The 24,809-nt window shown below is 35.6% G+C and overlaps 2 long non-coding RNA genes and 2 pseudogenes across 13 annotated transcripts; 3 read left to right on the forward strand and 1 right to left on the reverse strand.

Annotated features, from left to right (window-relative positions):
• The window catches only part of LOC108867458, a 166,167-nt pseudogene that overhangs the window by 74,398 nt on the left and 66,960 nt on the right, over positions 1-24,809 (forward strand).
• The window catches only part of LOC103949916, a 45,026-nt pseudogene that overhangs the window by 15,379 nt on the left and 4,838 nt on the right, over positions 1-24,809 (forward strand).
• LOC108867459 lies at positions 853-23,453 on the forward strand. The gene is made up of 3 exons (XR_007254733.1): positions 853-931; positions 20,978-22,056; positions 22,165-23,453. It is a non-coding gene; the product is annotated as an uncharacterized LOC108867459 (long non-coding RNA).
• On the reverse strand, positions 21,090-24,781 carry LOC108867457. Of its 12 annotated transcripts, none has more exons than XR_007254728.1 (8): positions 24,404-24,780; positions 24,160-24,292; positions 23,635-24,015; positions 23,499-23,543; positions 22,527-23,325; positions 22,154-22,292; positions 21,945-22,036; positions 21,090-21,553 (listed from the first exon to the last, which is right to left on the reverse strand). It is a non-coding gene; the product is annotated as an uncharacterized LOC108867457 (long non-coding RNA). The 12 variants fall into 12 exon arrangements; XR_007254725.1 differs by having other exon boundaries at positions 22,527-23,414; XR_007254720.1 differs by having other exon boundaries at positions 22,527-23,543; positions 23,635-23,852; positions 23,936-24,015; positions 24,404-24,779.

Raw genomic sequence — 24,809 nt, forward strand, 5'->3', positions numbered from 1 at the left:
CTTTCTATACATCTTAATTCTACAATATTTTTTTAGTTATTTCTAAAGGAATGCTTTGAATTTTGTTGTTCGTAGGCTCCAAACTTTGTTATGACTTGCCAAGAACCCTTTAGCAAACTTGTTGGAGTGGGGGCAACTAAAACTTTAAGGAAACGACTTACTCATATCTAAAAGTCATCTTTAAGATTATTCTCTATATTTCTACATTTACTCAAACAGTGATTTAATTGAACCTAAAACATCTCACTTGCAAGTAAAAAAGAATACATACTATACAATATTACTAAGCGACCACGTGCCCAAGACTTTAAGAAAACACAACCCATTTGTTTGTTTGTTTGTTTTTTTTTTTTTTTTTTTTTTTGCTTCAACTTCCATATTGCGTAGTAGTAAATACTATGAGTATTGGATCATCTGAATTTACAGAACCACGATTAAAGTAATAGGGTAATGCAAAAGAGATCAAAATTTTCCATTAAAGAGAATAAGCATGTTGTTACTGCAGATAACCAGGTATGCATGCCAGCTGCCAACTCAGCATGCCCGACACAATTGGACGCATCTAAAACATTTGTTTGTATTCCCTCCCTCTCCTTTCGACCAAACATAAAATTACCCAACTTGTTATAAGCACATACAATTTAAAATAAACTTTTAATGTGAGAATTTCATTACATCCTCACAAGAGATAGTAGAGAAAATAAAGATTTGACTAAAGTCATTTTTCTTCTAAATTACTAGCCACGGTTCATAAAACTAAATTTGACGCATGGATCAATAATTTGTGGGGAATTATTGAGTAGAAAATGACTTAACTCACTAATTTGTTGGAGATACATTTAACATTATTGACGATGATAAGAATTGACGTGCCCTACAAGTAATCACACCACGCAATATCTACTTTGTAGATATTCTTTGGGATCTCCAGGTCTAATAATGATTCTATTATAAAAGGTCTTCTCCTTAACTCATATAAATATACCCTTCTAGAATTTATTTTTGATAACGCAATTCCTACACACTTATTCTTTTACAAATTGTTTGAGTCTTAATATTGCGTACCAACTTAAATCTTAAAATTTTATACATCATTCATAACCTTAGCTGGACTGTAACAGAAGTGTCAGATATGTACACAAAAGTTTTGCAACTCATTCCTACTTGGGCTTTTTGTTCCTGTACTATCTGTTACTGGTGTTAGAAGTGATTCCCCATTGGTTTTGTGCACATTGATACACAATATTTTTCATATCCTCATTACTACCTATTTTTCCTATTTTATCCTCATTTTTTGATACACAATATTTACATAAGGAGGACAAAACAATACTCATGTAATATTAAGAAAAAATATGCACTTATTAAGAGAAACTGTCTCATCATCATTATCTCATACTCTTTTAAAAAAATTTAAAAACTAATCTCACTCGTTAATCAAAAACAAAAAATCGAATCAAATTGTTCACACACACAGAGTGTGTGCTCATCTGCCAGTATTTTCAGTAAAAAAAGTATGAGCAGATACATTACCCAAATATTAGTAGTTTCCCGTGATATAGTTCCAAAATCCGCAGTTGTCAGCTAGGACTTGGATCGCACGCTCCCAGACATTTCGAAATCTTAGGTTAACCAACAACATGACCGCCATAATAGGATTGAAGGAATAAACCATTGGATTATAAAATTGGGGTGCAAAGACGCCATGCAGAATAATCCAGTAGATAGCCCACACTAAGCCAAGCGCTCCCCAGATAACAAAGCGGTATGGAAGTTGGTCTGAGAGGACAAAAAGTCCAAACCAAACAACAGAGAGAGCTGCCGTAACCATGACAGAGAGAATATAGGAAGGGGGAAGGCATGGGCAGTTATTCGGTTTGCACTCGCAAGTAGCCGTATCGGCAGAGGGAGGTTTGACAAACTGGCTCGGATTCACCCCGAGGGCAATCACAAGGGCAGCTAAGCCCAAGAGGATGGTCAGAGTCTCCGTTAGATGTCGTTGCGGATATGGAGGTGGATTTCGAAGAGGGTTTTGATTTTCAACGTCTGCCATAGCGGTGGTGGCAGCTGGGAGAAGGAGGAGAGAATGAGAAATGAGAGTTGAGGTGGTTACCACTGGGAGAAGAAGGAGAGAATGAGGAATGAGGGATTGAGTTGTGTAGGCGTGGGGTTTTATACCCGAAAGATTTTGTCCGGACGTGGACTCGTGTAAAAATCTGTGATGCTTACTTTCATATATTGTCTGTTCTTGCATTTGTGTAGTGCCACCGTGGTCGATGCCACTTGGCTCTTAAAAGATTTCCGTAGGGTAAGCGCATGGGGTGTTTGTGAGAAAGGAAAAATTCTTTCATACAACGTGAATAAGCAAATGGAGGTTGAGAATGTTAAAGTTGGACACGTGAGTAGGACGGAATAATTGTTTACGTAAATGTAAAATTATAAAGAATAATTTGAAAGTTGGTTTGAGGTCCGACTTTAGTCATTTCTTTAAAATGTTATTTGCCGTCACTCGAACAAGTTTGATAAAAGGTTTTTAGTAAATCATTTCCAAGATACAATAAAATTTGAAATCTTCGATCAGCTTCTCTTAGAAATAATCAGAAAGAAATTGTATAATTAAGATGGATAAAAAAGAGAATAAATAAGAAACTGTTTAGGAGTATATGATTTATAAATTTCATCCAACGTGGGATATATATATATATATATATATATAGAGAATATAGAATCCATTGAGCGTTGTTCTAAGTGTGCGTATAGAAGGTCACATCCTTCAATTGACAGTGTGAGAAGATCAAATAGGTCTTTCCTGCGCCTTTTCATTTTCACCTAAATGCAAGCCTACTGCATTTTCATATAAATGTGCCTCCCTCACCCTGCCTGCGTATGAAGGAAAAAAAAAAAATCTATAAGGCACAGTAAGGGTGCGTTTGTTACATCGAATTATCTCATATTAAATTAGTTTTAAAAACTAAACTGGACTAGTTTAAAAAAGATTAATCTAGACTAGTTTAGTGAAATGTTTAATGCAATGAAAATCAGTGAAAAACATGCTGTATTTGAACAATCACAACATCATAAACTAACCAACCCACAACCAAATCCTAGACGGTAAAATACTCAGGAGGCGAAATTGCAAGTGAACTCCATAATCCACTTGAAGTCTTGGACACGTGGTGGTGACGAAATCATGCTCAAAATTTAAAATTTGGAAAATAAAATAATTTGTGATTTCAGTCTAAAAATGTTATTCTTACCATCTATTTGTATTATCTCTCTAATAGAAATGAGACTCACATGCGTTGACGGGTCTTATCTTGTCCATAGAGATGATATAAATAATGGTAAGTGTAGCATTCCCATCTCCAATACAAAGACTAGAACTTCCTTTGTCACAAATAATTCACAAACAACCAGAAGCATTTTTCCTCACCACCCTAAATTTTGCACCTAATCATATGATATTTATGTCATTTTAGTTAACCTTGGTTAATTTTTTATCAAAATTAAAAAAGTAACATTTAATGTAAAAGTTAACTAGAATTAAGTGAAATGTCTCGTACCAAATAGTTAAATGTATAGTAAGTATACGAATGTGGTGGGAGCAAACATACACCCCAAACAACCCCTCAATATCCTACAAACACAGCCCACCCTTGTTTAAAAATATGTATTTAACGTACAAGCAGTGTAATTTCTCATATGTAAAGTTTTAGCTACCGACTGAGCATGGCCTAACGCAAAAACGCGTCCAGAATTTTAGCTTCTATTCCCTCCCTCTCTTTCCACCAAATCACAATATTCGAGTCAATATTTCTCCCGTCTGTCGTTATTTGAAGGTCGCCAATCTGATTATGTATTTCTCGCGTCTCCTGTCTGTCGTTATTTGAAGGCCGCGCGCCCATCTGATTATGTATTTCCGACGTCTGTCGTTATTTGAAGGTCGCCAATCTGCTTATGTGATGGCCAATCAGATTTCATCACTTTCTCCCAGCTAAAACATTTAATTTATCATCCTATTTGGTTTGTATTTTCTATTCAGTCATTGATATCAAAAGTCATGAAGAAGATAATAGAGAATAAGATTCAGTCATTGATATCCAGAGTGATGACTAATTAATGAATAAAGTAATTTTAGCTTCTATTCCCTCCCGCTCTTTCCACCAAATCATAATATTCGAGTCCATAATATTTCTCACGTCTGTCGTTATTTGAAGGTCGTTATGTGAAGGCCAATCTGATTATGTGAAGGTCAATCAGATTTCGTCACATGCTCCCAGGTAAAACATTTAATTTATCATCCTATTTGGTTTGTATTTTCTGCATTCTCTCTTTTTCTTTTTAACTTACATCCAGATTCATTATGTGAAGGCGAATAGTGATAAGATATACGACAACGCTCATTGTTAACATTATACTGTGAATGTATTATATTTACTGGGATATTTGAATTTTCTTTCTCTTGATCTCATATGAAATTACGTTGTGACTTGTTTTAATGGTTTTTGTACAGCAGTCACTGGTCGTGATAAAGAAAATTCAGTCATTGATATCAAAAGTCATGAATAAAATAATTGAGAAGAAGATTAAGTCATTGCTATCGAAAGTGATGACTAATTAATGAAGAAAGTAATTAAAAACATGGCATGACGTGGAATTGTAGTAAAGATGACTGTTGTCAAATTTTGACAGCAGTTTCAAATAATTTTTAATTAATTATTAAATGTTTATATTATTATTTTTTATTTAAAGCATTACCTTTTCATTTCCTTTCATTATCAAAGCAATTTTTAAATATTTTTATACATTTTAGTTTATTTTCTTTTATTTCCAATCAAAGAAAATAAATATAAATTTTTATTTTATGTTTAAAATTTAATATATCAAATGTAACATTCCACATCGTCTAGGGAAGTGGATCCGGTAAGCTTTATATGTATATTTTCATCTCTATCTAGCACGAGGCATTTTGGGAACTCACTGCTTTGGGTTCCATCGGAACTCCGAACTTAAACAAGTTCGAGCGAGCGCATTCTCAGGATGGGTGATCCACTGGGAAGTTCTCGTGTGAGTTCCCAGAAACAAAACCGTGAGGACGTGATCAGGGCTTAAAGCGAACAATATCGTGCTACGATGGAGTCGATCCAAAAAAAGAATATCCAGTTAGTTTCCAAAAAGATATCCAGTTTGGCATGTTTAGCTTGATTAATCATGATCGTATCAATCTCTTTTGCCCTTTTTATCTTAACACTAATTTAGTAATTTGATATTGCTACATATAATTAACGTTTATGACCACATGCAATTAATAGATATACTTACGTGATCGTTAGAACCCCCACTCACATGCGAGATTTTTTTATAAGAAACGGGAATACAAGTGGTAATGTAACATTTTTACGTGTTACAAATGTACAACATAATTGATATATACATCTATTTTTAGGATATATTAACAATAAACTTTATGTCACATCCCGGCCCGGGCGGGACGATTTCCCGGGCCCGCTCCACTACCGTAGCACGATATTGTCCGCTTTGGGCCCCAACCACACCCTCACGGTTTTGTTTTTGGGAACTCACACGAGAACTTCCCGATGGGTCACCCATCCTGGGAATGCTCTCGCGCGCTACTCGCTTAACTTTGGAGTTCCCATAGAACCTGAAGCCAGTGAGCTTCCAAAAGGCCTCGTGCTAGGTAAAGACTCATTGGCTGGTATGCATACCTTTATAGTGATACACTTACTATCTAACGTTACCTACCTTTTGGAACGAAATAACAGGCTGGAGCCACAACCGATATAAAAGTGAGCCTTGGAGGCTGGTCATGGGATGTATATACAGGAGAAGAGTTTCGGGTGGGTGCAGGACTACCCGAGGCTTACAGCGGGACCTGGTGTGCTGTGGAGTATTTTGAAGCCACCAGTGTTATCTTGCGCATGCTCTTGCAACACCACTCTCCTAACATTCGTCACTTTGGGAGGACTCTCATTCACCAAGCCATCTTATGTAACAATGAAAGAGCGGTAGAGGTTCTGTTAAATTGTGGCACAGACGTAGAAGTTCCAATTAAGACAACAAATTCAGAAACTGACTGCCCCGTTCACATGGTGTCACGGCTTGGATTAAATAAGATTCTTCAATGATTGATTGGTGCCGGGTGCAATATCAACTCTCAGACAAAATCTGGACAAACTGCATAAATGATCTGTGTTAGATATAAACACCAGGAATGCCTTAAAATTCTGGCTTCAGACGGCGCTGATTTTGGCCTGGTGAATTCTGCTGGTCAGAGTGCAAGCGTAATAGCACAGTCAGCAAGGTGGCCTCTTGGCTTTCGACAATCAGTTGTAGACGTGATTCCATCCAGTGAAATTGTTCAATCAAGCGATAAATCAGTATTTTCTACTCTAATGCTTTTGACTCAAGCAAATGGTATTGAGGCTTTGAAGAAACAGATTGAGGGGGCAGACATTGATCACAATGAGTACGATGAAAAGGGATACTCAGCTGCCATGATAGCTGCAGAGGGCGGTTACCTGGAAACTTTCAAATTGCTTACCGACGCTAGGGCTGACATAAACCTGAAGAATAAATGTGGTCAGACGGTAATGGAACTATTCGATACAAATAAAAACTGTGAAGAATTTGAAAGTTGTTGCTTAAGAATGCTGCACCTCAAAAGGCACTCGATAGTCCTGTTGAGTTATATGGGACTCTACATCAGGGAGCACAACACGGCCCCACAGATTTTGTTCATACATTGATAAGTAGGGGCTCTGATGTGCTTCTGATGCCGATGGATACACTCCGTTGATGTTAGCAGCAAGAGGAGGCCACCGTGCGAGCCTTTGATTTCTTTAGGGGCAAAATGCTTTAGGGGCAAAATGCGACGTTGCGAATGCTAGACACAAGACAGCACTCTTGCTTGCAAGGAAAAGAAGGATACACAAGAAATCGTAAGGAAAAGTAGGATAAACAAGCAACCATTTAATAAGCAAAAATGATACTCTTACCATATATTTGTATTATCTGAGTTCAAATTTTCTGCATCCAAATAGACGTGACATCTGTCCACCATTTTAACAGTGTTAAATTGTTGTTATCTCCTTCACTTTGTGAAAAAAAAAAAAAAATGAAAGAAAACCCCAAGCGTCCAAAACGTTAGTGCTCCTCGAGCATCACTCTTTCTCCTTGGATCAGGAACGCCAACAACAACGATGGCGGAAGCGAACCAAAAATCAAAGATCTTCACCACATAGGGCTCCACAAAGTCAAATCCAAGAACAACATCAGCCAACTTTTCCTTCAAAAATTCCCTTGCATAAAATAACTATATTATTGTTAATTCATTGTGAGATTTAATTTATCTCGCTAAAATCGCTATATTATTGTTAACTCACTGTGAGATTTAATTTATCTCACTCTCTCTAGTGTTGATAATATTGTTTGTTAAATAAATAAAAAAAAAAGTTATTTCTCAGTGTAGGGTTTACCGGTTTAGGAGGATTTCCTTTGCAGCCAAGCATGAGGCTGTCTCCTATGGATGCTTTTGGTCCTGAATTTTTTTCGGTGTATTATTGAGGATGTAAGCATTCTCATTCATATTTATTAAATTGTAATTTTTGTAGATGTTCATGCTCTCTATAATTAATGCTAACTGATTTAATATTGTTTTATATAATTAATTAATTTTCATTGGCTAATTATTGAGTCAGAGCCATTATAACTCACTAAAGTAGGGAGTATGGTTGTTGTACAACTTCCTTAGAGACCTCCTATGACCATCTCTAAGGAGAACATAAAATTTAAATTTGATATTTTATGTGGTACTTTGACATTTTTAAAATTTTGCTCTTCGCTTGATATGTCAAATTAAACTATTATTTTATTACATATTTTTTCTTCATAATTCCTGTTTTATAATTTAAATTTTACCTATGATATTACTTTTTTTTTTCCGTAATTTCTCTTTTATATTTTAAATTTACATATATAAATAATTCATAATAAAAATGATATTAATTAACAACGGAGTACATATAGCTATAATTCAACAAAAGAGAACCTATCAATCGAATATGGAATAAATAAGCACAGTAGGACGAAGTAACTTGTTTGACAAAAGAAGCAATTCACTAAGGGATGTCTGTCCAAAGTAAGTCGTTTGACAAAAAACAAGCACTTTTGTCTATTAAAGCACAAAGGGACGACTGCTCATTAATAATGACAAAACAAGCATTGCAGATGTCTGTAGTGTTGAAGCAGCACCGTAGGATATTTGTTCACAGAGGACTCGGAACCTCTCCGGATCAGATGAAGGGGAAGAGATACCTGCGGAAAGAGAGAAAAAAGACGTGCAAAATTCGACCTTTGGATTTGTACAAACGGATGAGATCAATCCATCCGGACGATCCCCACGGGACCGACCCGTAGAGGATCTGAGTCCGGTTTTTGATAACATGTTTGGTCCATTTTGTTCTAAATAAAGAAGCAAAATGAGTCAGTTGAGCTATTCCGTACTGCATTGCTAGTCCCCATTGCAGATAGGATTGGAAGTTGTAGATTGTTTGAGATAAGGTCATATCATTCAACCTTTTCGGATTCCTACAGAGAGAATTATTAAGGGTAATATTGCAAAAGATAAAACCTGGTTGATATTTTCTGTCAGTTTTCTTAACTGTAATTAGTTAGATCAGCTGTCATTCCACAAAGGGTCTATTTGCTTGTGTATATATAAGCATCAAAGTGTAATCTTATTGATTAAGAAATGGAAAGATATTTTTCCTATCAATAATGGACACCTTGCAGATTCCTAGTCAATATATGTTGAAAAAAGGGACTCAAAAGCTAGGGCTGAGAGCATACAAAACATGCATGCGTCAAACCTTTGGTAAAAGGAGAAGGAAGATGCATGGAAGGGAAGAAAATGAATGAAATGGACTACAAGATGGTTCGTGATGGAAATATGGAAGGGCTGGAGTTAAGGGAAAGGGACTGCAAGATGGGGACTAAGGTGTGAAAATAACGCAGAAAGTAAAAAGAAAATTCCTAAGGGGGTCGACTCTCAAAACGGCAATCTGAGGAAGAAACTAATCAATGAACAAAAACACATATTATTTTCTTTTCTGAATTTTAAATTTTGAGCGTGATCGTTGGTGTATTTCAATAATATATATCACAAAATACTAATTATAATATATTATATATAAGATACAATGGTGTATTGTGTGTAGAAAGTGGAGATTGGTTTTTAATCTAAGTAACGTGTCTCTTGAATTGAACAAGCACAACTAAGGTATACGCCCATTGGTTTTTGAATCAGAAGGTTATGATTAATCTCATCTGTATATAAAAGTAATAAAAGTACAAATCAGTTACGAAAGAAAAGTTCAGATGCTTTGATTGTGACTCCTGTAACGGAGAGATCTTTTAATCTGCCCGTAAAAGGAGTACTATAACACATATCATTATACAAACAGTTAGATACATATGTTAAAAAATTAACTACTTAAAAAGTAAAACTTCTCATCACTTGTATAATAACACATGATGTACCACATATTTAACCGTGGTAATGGACCAATGGTACACTGTGGTAATGATCTTTCAACTTTAATACTTGAGAGAGTAAAATTTTTCATCACTTATACAAGCAGTTAGATAAGTCTTGTCGGAAGCCAAGAGCCCACCTTGCTGACTATGCTATTACGCTTGCACGTTTTGATGAGTTGAGAGACCATTAGTAATGAATTTTTAGTTGAGGGATCATTGCTCCAATTGAGTTAAAGTTAAGGGATCATGACTACAATTTACTCTTTCAAAAATTAAAGACTAGTTTTATGTGTAAAAGGTTGGCACGTGACGAATAAGTGAGTTCAAATGGGAAAATTTGTGAGGATGTGACTAGCATTCCTTATTAGCATGTATGTGGATGCATTGTAATTCTTTTGAATTAATCAAATTATTTATATGTTATTTGCATATATGAGTGATTGATGGTTTATTTGTTTTTTTATAGAAACATACACAATTTCATTGAAGAAACAGTGGCATAATACAATCAAGTCCATCACAAACTCCAAACTTATGAGGGCATAAAACAGCTCCTCACTCATAGAACTGCAAAATCAGCATAAATTGCAAGCACGAATGTCACGTCAGTTTGTTTCAAATGATCTTGTCAATCTTGTATCGCAAGCACAAACAGATTCCGAGGTCTCCGATACCAACTCCGGTATCTAACGGCTTTCGTGTAAATTAGAACTCGAAATCTAATGGCTTTCCGGTATCTAACCATTGCAAAATTAGAACACAAAATCGAGCCGAACGAAAATCATCATACCGGCTTTCGTGTAAATTTTATGAAAATTAAAGCAACAGACACAAAGAAAATAGGCGAAACCAACATTACATTCAATTCGAAGTGGAAATTCAGCAACTTTACCATGATCGAGCGTCACAGGAAAGTCGGTCCAGCAGTCCGGCATCACCGATCTCGGTGACGAAACCAAGAACCTCGTCCACGATCCCCGGCACGGAACCGCCGCCATCATCAACAGCTTCACTTCTTCTAAAGCTTCGTTCTGAAGCTGCAGCAAGCCCGAAATGAACTTGGAGATCTCAGTGACAGCTTTGTTGCTGTTCGTAGAGAGCAGCGAGATGCCAGTTTTGATGCGTCCGCCGATCTTCACCAGACCATTTCGGATTCCCAACAGCGCCTCCGATTGCGGTTGAGACGGCCACTGCGGCTGGGAATTAGAATAGGGAACGGCGTCGTTGGACAGCGGCGGTGAAGGTGGAGCGAGGAAAGTGGTGATGCCGCGGGGTTGGCGGCCGAGGGTTTGGCGGAGAAACGAAAGTCGTTTTGGGGTTGCTTGGGTTCTTCATCACGGGGGTCGTTGTCGTCCGGTTGGCACACGTCAGAATACATTTTTGCCCTAGTTAATGGACAAATTATTTTGGGCTAAATTTGTTAGCGGATTACACCCACGACAGTTTAAATCTTAATTTTTTTTTAAAATTATGGGGTATTTATCGATTATTTTAACATATGAGGATGATTTATCTGGTTTGGCTAATCATTTAATAAGGTACGGGGGCATTCCTCTCAAGTACAACTTAGCATGATCAACAAAGGTATTTTGTTGAAGCTTGGTGGTGAATATGGTGATATTAAAGTATGAGCAGACTAGAATTATGATATTTGGTATTTGTTTTTATACAATGATATTTTTAATACTTCAAAAGAGGGAGATAATCTACAGTAACACAAATATTCAATAAACATTACACTTACACAAATGTTATAAACAAGATTACGAACAGTAACACTTGACCAAATAAATATAGCAAGTACTCATATATAGATATTCAAAATATTAAAATTATACACTTCACCGGATAAATATAACAAGTGTCATACATGGAGAAATCTAACTATATAAAATGCAAGCTAGTAGGAAAAAATAGAAAGGGATCCTCTCCATATCCCTTCCACCTAATCCACCTAAGCCAACAATCTGGACTCTTGAAATTTGATCAAACGACTAAAGTTATTATAATTTTTAATGGAGCCTCATGTTTGTAGCCGTTTGATCAAATTTCAAGGGTCTGGATTATTATTCTAATACATTCTACTACATTCAAAAGGAGATGATGTTCTGGGCATTTTCCTGATAACTGGCTCTGTCTCCATGTTGCTACTGATCTGAAATAACATTGGAAGAGAAAATGGTTAAAAAATATATTAATAAGATACTCAAACAAAAGAAAGAAGTAACGTAACAAACTTTGGTTTAACTATAGTTTGTCTAATTTTATGTTGCCAATTGTAGCATTTGCAAATTTTTAGTGTATTTTGTATTTGAGCAACATCAACAACTCATATATTATATATACGCAAATCGTAGTTAGTAAAATACAGAACACGTATTGTGTACATGTCTTATTTTAGAGTAGGGTAAAGTACAAAAAACTACCTCAACTATTGGTGTCACGACATTTTTATACCTCATCTTTTAAAATTAACAATGTTATACATCATCTTTAGAATTTGGTCCAATGTTATACCTTTCGTTACTTGCCCATTTATTTTTCAATTAAATGCTGACGTGGCTTGATTCGGGACTCACTTTCTATTAAAAAAATATTAAAATATTATTAAAAACAAAAAAAAATTATTTAATATTTTTAAATATTAAAATAATAATAATAAAAATAAAAAATAAAAAATAAAAAAAAACAACCCTCAATTCGTCCCTCCCCCTCCCCCCCCTCCTCTCTCTTCTCCCCATCTTCATCTTCTTCCCCCCACCTGCAACCCCCAAAAAAAAAATAAAAAAATAAAAAATAAAAATAAAAATCCAATTTGTCTTCCCCTGCACCCACCCTCAGTTTGTCTTCCCCCTCCCCACCCCCTCTTATCCCTCTCGCAACCCAGAAAAAAAAATAAAAAAAAACCCAGATCCCATCGGCGGGAAGATGGGTGCACGGAGAAGGTGGAGGATGGGTGCGGAAGAGGATGTGGAGAATGGATGAGAGTGGTGGATTTGGGGTTAGCAAGGGGTTGGGTTGGGGAGGGGGGACGAACTGGGTTCGCTTTGGACTTGTTTTTTTTTTTTTTTTCTTCTCTTTCTTTTTCTTTTTGGGTTGTAGGGGGGACGAACTGGGTTGAGTTGGGTTTTTTTTTTTTTTTTTCTTTTTCTTCTTCTTCTTCTTCCTCTTTTTCTTCCTCTTCCTCTTCCTCCTTCTTCTTCTTTCTGGGTTGTAGGGGGTTGGGGGGAACTGGGTTGGGTTGGATTTCTTTTATTTTTCTTTATTCTTCCTCTTCTTCTTCCTCCTTCTCCTTTTTTTTCCTCTTCTTCTTCTTCCTCCTTCTCCTTCTCCTTCTCCTTCTTCTTCTTCTTCTTCCTTGGGGGGGGGGGGTGTTGATGGGTTTTCAAATTTTTTTTTGGTTGAAGATTAAGAAGGGAAGAAGATGAAGATGAAGATGGGGAGAAAGAGAGGGGGGAAGGGACGAACAGAGGGATTTTTTTTTTTTTTTTTTTTTTACTGTTCTTTATTATTTTAAAAAATATTAAATAAATTTTTTAATATAAAGTGGGTCTCAAATCTAGCCACGTCAGCATTTAACTGAAAGTAAAAGGTCAAATAACGGAAGGTATAACATTGGACCAAATTTTAATAATTTTTTCATATAAAGTGGGTCACAAATCAAGTCACGTCAGCATTTAACTAAAAGTGAACGGTTAAATAACAGAAGGTATAACATTGGACCAAATTCTAAAGATGAGGTATGACATTGTCAATTTTAAAAGATGAGGTATGAAAATATCGTGACACCAATAGTTGAGGTAGTTTTTTGTACTTTACCCCTTAGCGTATTTTAGAAAAATATGTGTATGTGCATAACATGTGTATTAATAGTTTTGAGGCAAGAAATATACTCTAAAAAAAGATAAACATGAATTAATTAGAATTATTTTTCTATAAAATAATTATAAGAAGAAAGCATAAGTAAATCATATGATTTAAAAATATAAAAAAATCGAATGTCCCTGTGCAAGGATGACACGTGAATCAAGAGATGGTAATTTCCCAAACAGTTTATAAGAAGAAAGCAAAAAAATATAAAAAGACAAATTACCCAAATATTAATAGTTTCCAGTGATGTAGTTCCAAAACACGCAGTAGCCTGCTATGACATTCATGCGCAGTTCCAGACATCGAAACATTAGGTTGAACACCAATAGGACAGCCAGAAGTGGATTGAAGGAATAAAGCATTGGATTATAAAATTGGGGTGGAAGGATGCCACCCAGCGCGAGCCAGTAGGTAGCCCACACTAAGCAAAGCCCTACCCAAATAACGAAGCGGTATTGAAGCCGGGCGGCGAGGACAAAAAGTCCAAACCAAACAACAGACAACGCTGCCGTGGCCACAACAGAGAAAATGTAGAAAGGGGGAAGGCATGGACAGTTATTCAGTTTGCACTCGCAACTAGCTGCATAGGCGGAGGAATGTTTGACAAAGTGGCTCGGAATATTCACCGCGAGGGGAAGCAGAATGGCAGCTAAGGCCAAGAGGATGCTCAGAGTCTCGGTTATAGGTGGTTGCGGATTTGGAGGAGGGATTTGATTTTCGTAGTCCTCCATAGTGGTTGTCAAAAGAAGCAGCTGGGAGCAGAAGGAGAAATGAGAGTTGAGATGGTGGTGGAGGTGAGGAGGGGTTGAGTGGTGTAGGGGGTGACTGTTTTTATAGAAGTTAAGGCGGCATAGGACCTATTCGTATTAGGTTAATGATAAAGGGATTAAATATGTAGATAAAATTTTGGAAACTAAAAGACATGGAAGTTGACGATTGGTTTATTACTTAAACGTTGATAAACGTGGTCATTCCTATTAGTGACAAAAATTTTCAATGTGACCGATACACGGGGTGGTACATCACATATCAATATACAAATGGTGGGATATATATGTTAAAAAGTTAATAACTTGAAAATAAAAATTTTCACCACTTATATAAAAAACACGTGGTGTACCTTCCGTATTCCGATTACAACTAAAAATTTCTCCTATTAATACACACATTATTTAATTTACAAATTTTATCTTCAAATTTACTCTTTTTGTATATATTAAGCTAATGGCTTTTTCATGTTTTGTGCCGTGACGCGGAAAACATAGGCATTCTCGTAAATACAGAATGTCATAACCCTAGCACTACCTCACTTCTTCAACTTTTCTAAATAATTAGTATTATATTTTTTCCCTTGAATTCCAGCATCACGTCTAAAAGCTCATTTAGTTTTCAGAAATTATTCTTATATTGTCCAACCGAAGAATAATAAACTTTGATTATTATTTTTAAATAATTAGTATTATATTTTCTTTTTTCAATTCCAGCATCACGTCTAAAAGCTCATTTAGTTTTCAAAAAATATTCTCATATTGTCCAACCGAAGAATAATAAACTTTGATTCTTCTTCCACACGTAAACCCCTCTTCTTTTCTTTTTCTTGTTTTCTTTTTATTTAATCTGTTTGTTGTACATAATTTCTTTTAAGCATAACAAGGATAATAAAAGCTTGTAGGTTACCCTTAGATCAATTTATTGACTCGTATAAAAGTGGACCTCACAGGTCCTCAAAGTAAGGACCTTAGGTGAGCGACAATGTAGAAGGTTAATTTCAACATGAAAAAGAGCATTTAATGTCTTAAAAAAATTAATTAGCTCACAACTCTAAGCATGTATTATACTCTCTTATAATTTGTAAATACTATGTAATTATTTATTTATTTTTTTACATTTATATGAGGTCCCTCCTCACATAACTCTTGGCTCCCCCACTTGCAGCGGATTTGTTGAAGTGTTTGCGACAAAGCATATTTCAGGGAGTTTCAGTCTTTGTTGTTGAAAACTGGGAGACTAGAAACACAAATTATTTTATTTTCCAAATTTTAAATTTTGAGCATGATTTCATCACTACCCACGATTCCAAGATTTTAAGAAAACACAACTCTTTTGCTCCTTTTTTTATGGGTTCAACTTCTATAGTTTTATATTTTATTATAACTTGTTATTGTGTTCTGTCCTTAACACTAAAATTTATTACTATATTCTTCTTGATTGGAGTATTTCTCTACAATTTTGGTAGATAAGTTTTGTGAAAACATATGTTTTTACAGGCTTTTCTAACACAAATGAATAGCATTTCTGTGTAGTTTGCTTATGTTTCAATGTTTGTATTCAGGTAATTTGAATTTTGATCCAATTCATTCCTATGTGAAAAACATTTGAAGTTTAAGTTAACTAACCTGTTCCCTTGTTTATTCTTTTTTCCTTTCTTCCCAGCTATCAATTTTTTGTCAAGGGTTTCAATTTCATTCATATTAGCATCCTTCTCTTTATTTAATTTGGTTTCATTTTTTAAATAGACTACTATTTTTGCCATTGTACTGTTTGTGCAGAATAGATATCTCATTACAAGGAACTCAATCCAACATAACATTTACTACTCTTAAAACCATTTTGTTAACTCCAACCTCAAGTCGATCTTTAATTTTCATCTACTTTTTATTTCTTTATACCTAGGTGGTTTATATGATTTTTAACCATTAAATCACCTAACTTTATATTTACAATTGTGTTTCTGATTGTTGATATTAATGAAAACATTGTTATTCAGGTTATTGGATTTTATTCTATATGTTAACATATTCATTTTAATAATTACCACTTGCTTTGATACATTGAAAACACTAATTATGTGACAAGAAAAATAATCTTATTTCCTATTTAATCAAATTGTTTAGTAATTGGAGAAACTATTTGAAGAGAATGAAATGATGTAATTATTCATGCACTTTGTAATTCCGCAGCAACGTGCTGGCATTATTATCTAGTTAAAATCTAAAAGCTCATTTAGTTTTCAAAATATATTCTCTTAGGTCCAATCTAGAATAATAAACTTTGAGCTTTACCTTCTCCGAATCTTGAATATATTTCCCAACCCACAACAATATTAAGTTTGTAATCTCCTTGTTCTCTTTTAACATTGTACTAAATTTTTAAAATTTCATAGATTTTGTCCTCCAAATTCCCATTCCACCCTTCTCGTGTTTTTTTTTTTCCTGAAATTTCCCAATTCTATATAGACTTGAAGTGATGCTAGAGAGACTATGTACTTGAACCATATTTTGAGAACATATGATGTGGTAGTTATTGATTAGACTACTTCTTTAAATCATTAAAAAAAGAATTCAATAATCAACTGCCACATTATGTGCTCTGCAAAATATAGTCTAAACACATGGTCTCACTAGCATTTTTCATTGACTTGATATTGAAAGGTTAATTTCTCTTAATCCTTATTAATTTTTTACAAATTACTCTATATATTGAGTCTTGACTTGATATTATTGGAAGGTTACAGTGTTGCTCACTTAGGCCTCGTTTGGCACGCCATATAAAGTATCGGATAAGATAAATAGTACGAAGTCAGTCGTTTGGTGCACCTTTGTACTAAATAGCCACCGGACTAATAATCCAGGCCCACTTGTTTTATCCAGTACACACCTTCTAACTAATACACCCCAAAAGGCAAGGATAATTAGTCGGCTTCTCTCCCTTCGTCGTTTGTTCTTCTTCCACCAACCCAAAATCTTTCCTCCAACCCAACCAACCATGTCAGCAATCGGAGCGAACTCTAGCAGACATTCCAAAGCCAATCGTCGCCGACCCTGCTCTCCTATCTCTTTCTTTTCTTTTCACATCTTCCCCATGCCCTACCCAGTTCTCTTTTTTTGTTTTCTTTCAATTTTTTTGGAAGTTCAAAACCCTTGTTGGATTGCATAACACGCATTTGCAATTAGTGGGAAGAGGGTGGGATTTGATGTGTTTCACCTTCATCGTCTTCCTCCTCCTGCAATTTTTTATTTTTTCTTTTATTTTTCTCTTTTTCTCTCCATGTCTTATTGTCTTGTATCCTCCAGTTTGTGATTTTTCTATTTGATGGATCTGTTATTCTCAATACTTTACAAGAATATTTCTCTTCTATTTTAATTTCCAAATCTCTAAGCACGTCGTGTTAGTAGGGGTTTCAAAAGGATTCCCAAAACTCTGAGCATTTCTTCTTCCCGTTCGTCTTTCTTTGATTTCTTTTGTTTTGGGTTTTTTTATTTTTGTGAATTTTTATTTTGAAAACACATTTGTCATTTTTTTTAATTTGACATATTCAAAAAATACTATTAACAAGTAATTAAGAAAAAAAAGAAAAAAAAAAAAAATATATATATATATATAGGCCGACCTCTTAATACGGTCATTAGTCTGATGATGATGTACCAAACGCTCGACTAATTTAGTCAATACTATCCGATGACTATTTATCATATCCGACTGAAATAGTCAATACAGTCCGAGCTGCCAAGCGAGACCTTAAGGTCCTCATTTTAAGGACCTGTGGTCTTCTTTCACACAAGCCCTTAGATTGATTATGGGGTTACGCTTAAAAAAAATATCCCACAAACTGAAAAAAAAATAAAAATGGAAAGGAAAAAAACGATTCACGCGTGAAATCTCTTTAGTTGGCGGAGACGTCTCGCTCCGGATTTCACACGGCCATCAGATGCCCTAAATCTGTTTGGAGGCAGTCCCATATTCCATTTGCACCTACTGTTGTGCCTCTTCTAATTTAAATAGCCAAAAGGAATGCGATACGTAAACCCCTCTTCTTTTATTTTTTATTTTTTATTTTTTATTTTTATTTTTTATATTTTTAGTTTAATCTGTTTGCTGTACATAATTTCGTTTAAGCATAACAAGGATAATAAAAGCTTATAGATTATCCTTAGATCAATTTATTGACTCATATAAAAGTGGACCTCACAGGTCCTCAAAATAAGGACCTTAGGTGAGCGACAACGTGGAAGGTTAATTTCATCATGAAAAAGAGCATTTAATGTCTTAAAATATTTAATTAGCTCACAACTCTAAGCATGTATTCTACTCTCTTATAATTTGTAAATACTATCGATTTATTTTATTTTTTTTGACATTTAAGTGAGGTCCCTCCTCATGTAAATCTTGGCTCCGCCACTTGCGGATTTGTTAAAGTGTTTGTGACAAAGCATATTTTAGGGAGTTTCAGTCTATGTTGTTGAAAATTGGGAGGCTAGAAACACAAATTATTTTATATTCCAAATTTTAAATTTTGAGCATGATTTTAAGAAAACACAACCCATTTGCTTGGTTTTTTGGGTTCAACTTCCATAGTTTTATATTTTATTATAAATTGTTATTGTGTTCTGTCCTTAACACTAAAATTTATTACTATATTCTTCTTGTTTGGGCTATTTCTCTACAATTTTGGTAGATAAGTTTCTATGAAAAGTACATGAACATATGTTTTTACAGGCTTTTCTAACACATATGAATATAATTTCTGTGTAGTTTGCTTATGATTCAATGTTTGTATTCAGGTAATTTGAATTTTGATCCAATTCATTCCTATGTGAAAAACATTTGAAGTTGAAGTTAACTAACCTTTTCACCTGTTTGTTGTTTGTTCTTTTGTCATTTTCGCACTACAATTTTGAACCAACTACGAAAGCAATCAAGCCAATCAGCGTTAGCATCTTCTATAGATGCATCCTGATCAAGAAACTAGAGATCAAGGGTCAAAGCAAGACTTGCAAATGCCTACCCTACTAAATAATTTAGTATTATATTTCTTCTCTCTACAAAGTTTGCTAAATAATTTAGTATCATAGATTCATATTTATTTTCTTTAGTGAACTTTTTAAACCATTGCAGTAGTAGATGTTCAACGTAAGTTTTAAAATGCAAACATTAATGATTCTGCCTATCATTCTAATTAAGGGGGGCTGTATTTAGCTAGGATTTTAAGAAATTTTCAGAAAAATTAATTTCATGGAATATGAGAAAGTTTGAGAGAAAAAAAAAAAATCAATTATTGAGAATTTGAGTTAATTAATTAGAATTTTCATAAAATTGATGACACGTCATTTAGTTTAAAATTTATATCTCTTTAGCATTATCCGTAATATTAAGTTTTGAGAGAGAAAATACCTTGTAACTTTCAATTTCTTTTATTGTGTTAGTGGCGGGACCCATCTGTGTCAATTTGTTAGAAGGGCAGCATACGTGGGTGGGTAGCATTTCCCGCTAAAGTTTATAGGACGGAAACATAATTTTTCTTAATTTTAAATTTTGAGCGTGTGATTGTTGGTGTAGAAAGTGAGAGAGTGGTTTTTAAGTTTTAACCATGAATTGAACAAGCACAACTAAAACCAGTATGCTTTAGAATGCTTTTTCGTATGTTCGATCGTAAAGTTATGATTTATGGCAAGAGGCACGTATACGAAAAAGCAGTATGCTTTGCATCTATTCTGCGGAAATGGAAGGATGCAGGAAAGACCTATTTCATCTTCACACACTTTCAATTGAAGGACGTGACTTTTTTATAGGCATACTTCGAACATGTCTTCGGGTCCCCGTTGGCTGCAATTTATAAATCATGCACTCCTGTACAATTTCTTACTTATTCTCTTTCTATACATCTTAATTCTACAATATTTTTTTAGTTATTTCTAAAGGAATGCTTTGAATTTTGTTGTTCGTAGGCTCCAAACTTTGTTATGACTTGCCAAGAACCCTTTAGCAAACTTGTTGGAGTGGGGACAACTAAAACTTTAAGGAAACGACTTACTCATATCTAAAAGTCATCTTTAAGATTATTCTCTATATTTCTACATTTACTCAAACAGTGATTTAATCGAACCTAAAACATCTCACTTACAAGTAAAAAAGAATACATACTATACAATATTATTAAGCGACCACGTGCCCAAGACTTTAAGAAAACACAACCCATTGTTTGTTTGTTTGTTTGTTTTTTTTTTTTTTTTTTTTTTGCTTCAACTTCCATATTTCGTAGCAGTAAATACTATGAGTATTGGATTATCTGAATTTACAGGACCACGATTAAAGTAATAAGGTAATGCAAAAGAGATCAAAATTTTCCATTAAAGAGAATAAGCATGTTTTTACTGCACTTAACCAGGTATGCATGCCAGCTGCCAACTCAGCATGCCCGACACAATTGGACGCATCTAAAACATTTGTTTGTATTCCCTCCCTCTCCTTTCGACCAAACATAAAATTACCCAACTTGTTATAAGCACATACAATTTAAAGTAAACTTCTGATGTGAGAATTTCATTACATCCTCACAAGAGATAGTAGAGATAATAAAGATTTGACTAAAGTCATTTTTTTTTTTCTAAATTACTAGCCACGGTTCATAAAACTAAATTTGACGCATGGATCAATAGTTTGTGGGGAATTATTGAGTAGAAAATGACTTAACTCACTAATTTGTTGGAGATACATTTAACATTATTGACGATGATAAGAATTGACGTGCCCTACAAGTAATCACACTCTCTAGGTCTAATAATGATTCTATTATAAAAGGTCTTCTCCTTAACTCATATAAATATACCCTTCTAGAGTTTATTTTTGATAACGCAATTCCTACACACTTATTCTTTTGCAAATTGTTTGAGTCTTAACATTGTGTACCAACTTAAATCTTAAAATTTTATACATCATTCATAACCTTAGCTGGACTGTAATAGAAGTGTCAGATATGTATTCACAAAAGTTTTGCAACTCATTCCTACTTGGGCTTTTTGTTCCTGTACTATCTGTTACTGGTGTTAGAAGTGATTCCCCATTGGTTTTGTGCACATTGAGCATTTTCCTTTTAAATCTTTGATGAGTCTGCCAAGTATTTCCTTGATTTTTTGCGGAGCTTCCGCTAGAACCTTCACTGTCAAAGACTTAAGTGGAGGCAAATGAGTATGGCTGATTATCCCAGGCTTTGACTGTTGCTGCTATGTTATCTGTATAAGAAAAGCCTGATATATTCAGGGCATTGGCGACAGCATTTGCTTGTTATGTTTCTGGAACTCATTGATTGTAGGTGAGAGGGATGAAGTTTGTCAAGGATGTAAGGAAACACCTATAAAAAAATCAAGCAGAAAATAGCAAGGGGCGAGTAAGCTACATAAATAAAGAGCTTGCAATTACATCATGTTCACGAAACACCGCTATGAACTGACAAAATGACTATTCTCCTGAATGTTACTCGATAACATGACGCTCTTATATATAATGGTCTACTGCAATAGATTTGCTTACTGATAAGTGCTGAATAAGTAACATGCTCGAAGTACGTGATTTCTGGTTTATCAAAGCACCGACCAATTAAGTTATTTAAACCGGGAAAGGAAAACGAGAAACTTTGAGTTGGAAATTGATCGTGACTAGGCATATCTCACTACAATTAGTCAAAGGTTTGAGTAGTGAGTTTCTTTGCTAAAACCAGATGATGAAGTGACTATGTTGTGTACCTGGACTCATTGCAACAACCTGCCCATTCCTGCGCACTGTATGTGCCGTGAATATTGCTTGGGTCACACCCATTCTGGACAAAGTAAATAATCTAGATATCAAGAAGCTGAGGTGAAGTCAGTTTGCATAGAACCACCATTATAAGTAGAAAATGATTTGTTTCTAATTCAAGGTAGTATATGAACATTGCAGAGATTGAACCTTTAACCTTTTATGCAGTGGCGGGATCGGTCATATTGAAGAGCAGCTGGAGGGAAATCTTTCTGATTTGCCAAAGAAAGTGGATGTTGCAGCAGTTCCTGATGATCGTGAGAGTATAATACAGGTAGCTAGGAAACGACTTCGTGCTCGTAAAGAAAAGAAATGAGCTTATTCAGTACTTGTATATATAACAATACCAAAATTCCTCAATTGAGGACCAAAGAGAGAGAGAAGAAAAAAGAATGTGTGTTACTAATCTCATCAATCGACCGTATCTTTTACTTTTATTTAAGGGAGTGGTACTGTGGCATGGAGAAGGGGAGAATATTTGTATATTTACAAAAAATATAAGGTAATGGCATTCAACACCCAAGGCTTACCCACTGAGCAATCCCTCTCTTTTTCCAATTAATTTTCAAACAGTGTCTCGGATTCAAACTCTCACTTGTAATAAAAAGGAACAATACTTTAGCATAGCCGCAAGGATCTCTTGCTCCTGCGTTCAAGCCGCAAGGATCTATTAAGTCTTCTCCTTGCCAAGAGTGCACAGATCACCACGATTCCACCATCCATTACCGCTTTCTGGAGTTTCTGAACTTGTACGTTGTCAGCTTGTTGATAACGAAAGATATTTGAACTCAGGAGGGAGTAGATACCATAAATTCATATAACTCGACTCTCTTGAGCTATTTGATCATGACAATAAATAACACATGCATACTTGTCTTAAAAGAGAACAATAGTGACTCCAACTAATCGGAAGTTTAAGGGAGTCAAGAATAACAACCCCAACCAAAAGGACTTGGTTTGGAAATCACATTAGGGACTTAAGTGAGTCCCAAATATCCCAATAGGGGCTGAATGCAGGCAAAGGTTGAGAATTGTTTGATTTGAGCGATGAGACCAAAAGGTGAGTAGCGATGATGTCTTCCCAACACCACTTGAGTCCAGGAGCAAGAGATCCTTGTGGATATGCTACGGTTTTGTACTATTTGTGCAATAGAATAAGTTCATCACTGTGAGAGAGAGTGAAAGTGCAGGAATAGCAGAGTGTAAGTGTAATGCCTTAAAATCCTGGCTTCAGACGGTGCCCGTGAATTCTGCTGGTCAGAGTGCAAGCGTAATAGCAGAGTCAGCAAGGTGGGCTCGTGGCTTCCGACAAGCAGTGGTAGATTCAGTCTGGTGAAATTGTTCAATCAAGCCATACATCAATATTTTCTGCTCTAATGCTTGTGACTCAGGCAAATGATGTTGAGGCTTCGAAGAAACTGATTGAGGGGGCAGACGTTGATCTCAATGAGCAAGATGAAAAGGGATACTCAGCTGCCATGATATCTCCAGAGGGCGGTTACCTGGAAAGTTTCAAATTGCTTATCGACTCTGAGGCTGACATAAACCTGCAGAATAAACGTGGTCAGATGGTAATGGAACTATTTGATACAACTCAAAACGGTGAAGAGTTTGAAAAGTTGTTTAAGAATGCTGCACCTCAAAAGGTACTTGATAGTCCTGTTGAGTTTTATGGGACTCTACATCAGGCAGTACAAGACGGCACCACAGATTTTGTTCATACATTGAGAAGCAGGGGCTCTGATGTGCTTCTGATGCCAATGGATACATTCCGTTGATGTTAGCAGGAAGAGAAGGCCACGCAACGCTGTGCGAGCTTTTGATTTCTTCAGGGGCAAAATGCGACATTGCGAATGCTAGACACGAGACAGCACTCTTGTTTGCAAGGAAAAGTAGGATACACAAGAAATCGTTTAATAAGCAAAAATGCTACTCTTACCACATATTTGTACCATTTGAGTATCTTTACCACATTGGGCTTCACAAAGTCAAATCCAAGAACAACATCAGCCAATTTTCCTTCAAAAATTCACAAACCACCAATCCAAACAAACATCAGCAACATTTTTCAGATGATCAAGAAAAAAAAAATTGATTGATTAAATAATTATTTGAAAAGTCCAAACGGGAGCTTTCTCGATCGAATTGCATAATTCACAGCACCTCATCCTGGGGTTCAGGCAACGGAGGGGGCTGAACCTTCATTTGGCGGTTACCTGGCTGTTGAAATAACTCCCAGTGGCCTCTCCGTGGTTTACAAGAGTGCGAATGTAATAGATAAAATAAATTTACAAATCTGCAGAGGATAATGATTCCGAATCCAATCATTCAATCACAAATCAAACAAATTTACAAGATTGGAAACAAAATCAATGAAATTGATTCAGTGAGAGCACCGTTTTCGAACCTGAACTTCTTGAATCAGGCATCGCGGCGGTGCCAACCTGAAAATGATGACGGGATTGCTGCAAATCCTTGTAAAAATCGCTTGCATTGCAGACATTCCAGCGTTCAAAGAAGAAACCATGGAGAACGCGAAGAATAAAAGGGAGGTGAAGGCTCCGAACTCGCGTTCGCGTTCGCCATCGGTTTCATGGGAATTTGGGAGAGGATTTAGTACAACAGTCCTTTTTTAGTGCAAAGGATTTTGCAGAGTTATCTGTTCGCCGGAATTTGGGGATGGTGGTGGTGGGATGGGAGCGTGGCTTTTCTTTTCTGGGTTTGAAGTGCGGCAGTTTGGAGATGGAGATGGCAGCATCGAGGTGATAACAGAGAGACTTGACAGTGTTAAGTTGCATTGTCGACTTTATTTT

This window comes from the organism of the source record quoted next, unplaced genomic scaffold, assembly GCF_019419815.1.
Source record: "Pyrus x bretschneideri cultivar Hongxiangsu unplaced genomic scaffold, Pyrus_bretschneideri_v1 Contig74, whole genome shotgun sequence".
In the NCBI taxonomy this organism is placed as follows: Eukaryota; Viridiplantae; Streptophyta; class Magnoliopsida; order Rosales; family Rosaceae; genus Pyrus; species Pyrus x bretschneideri.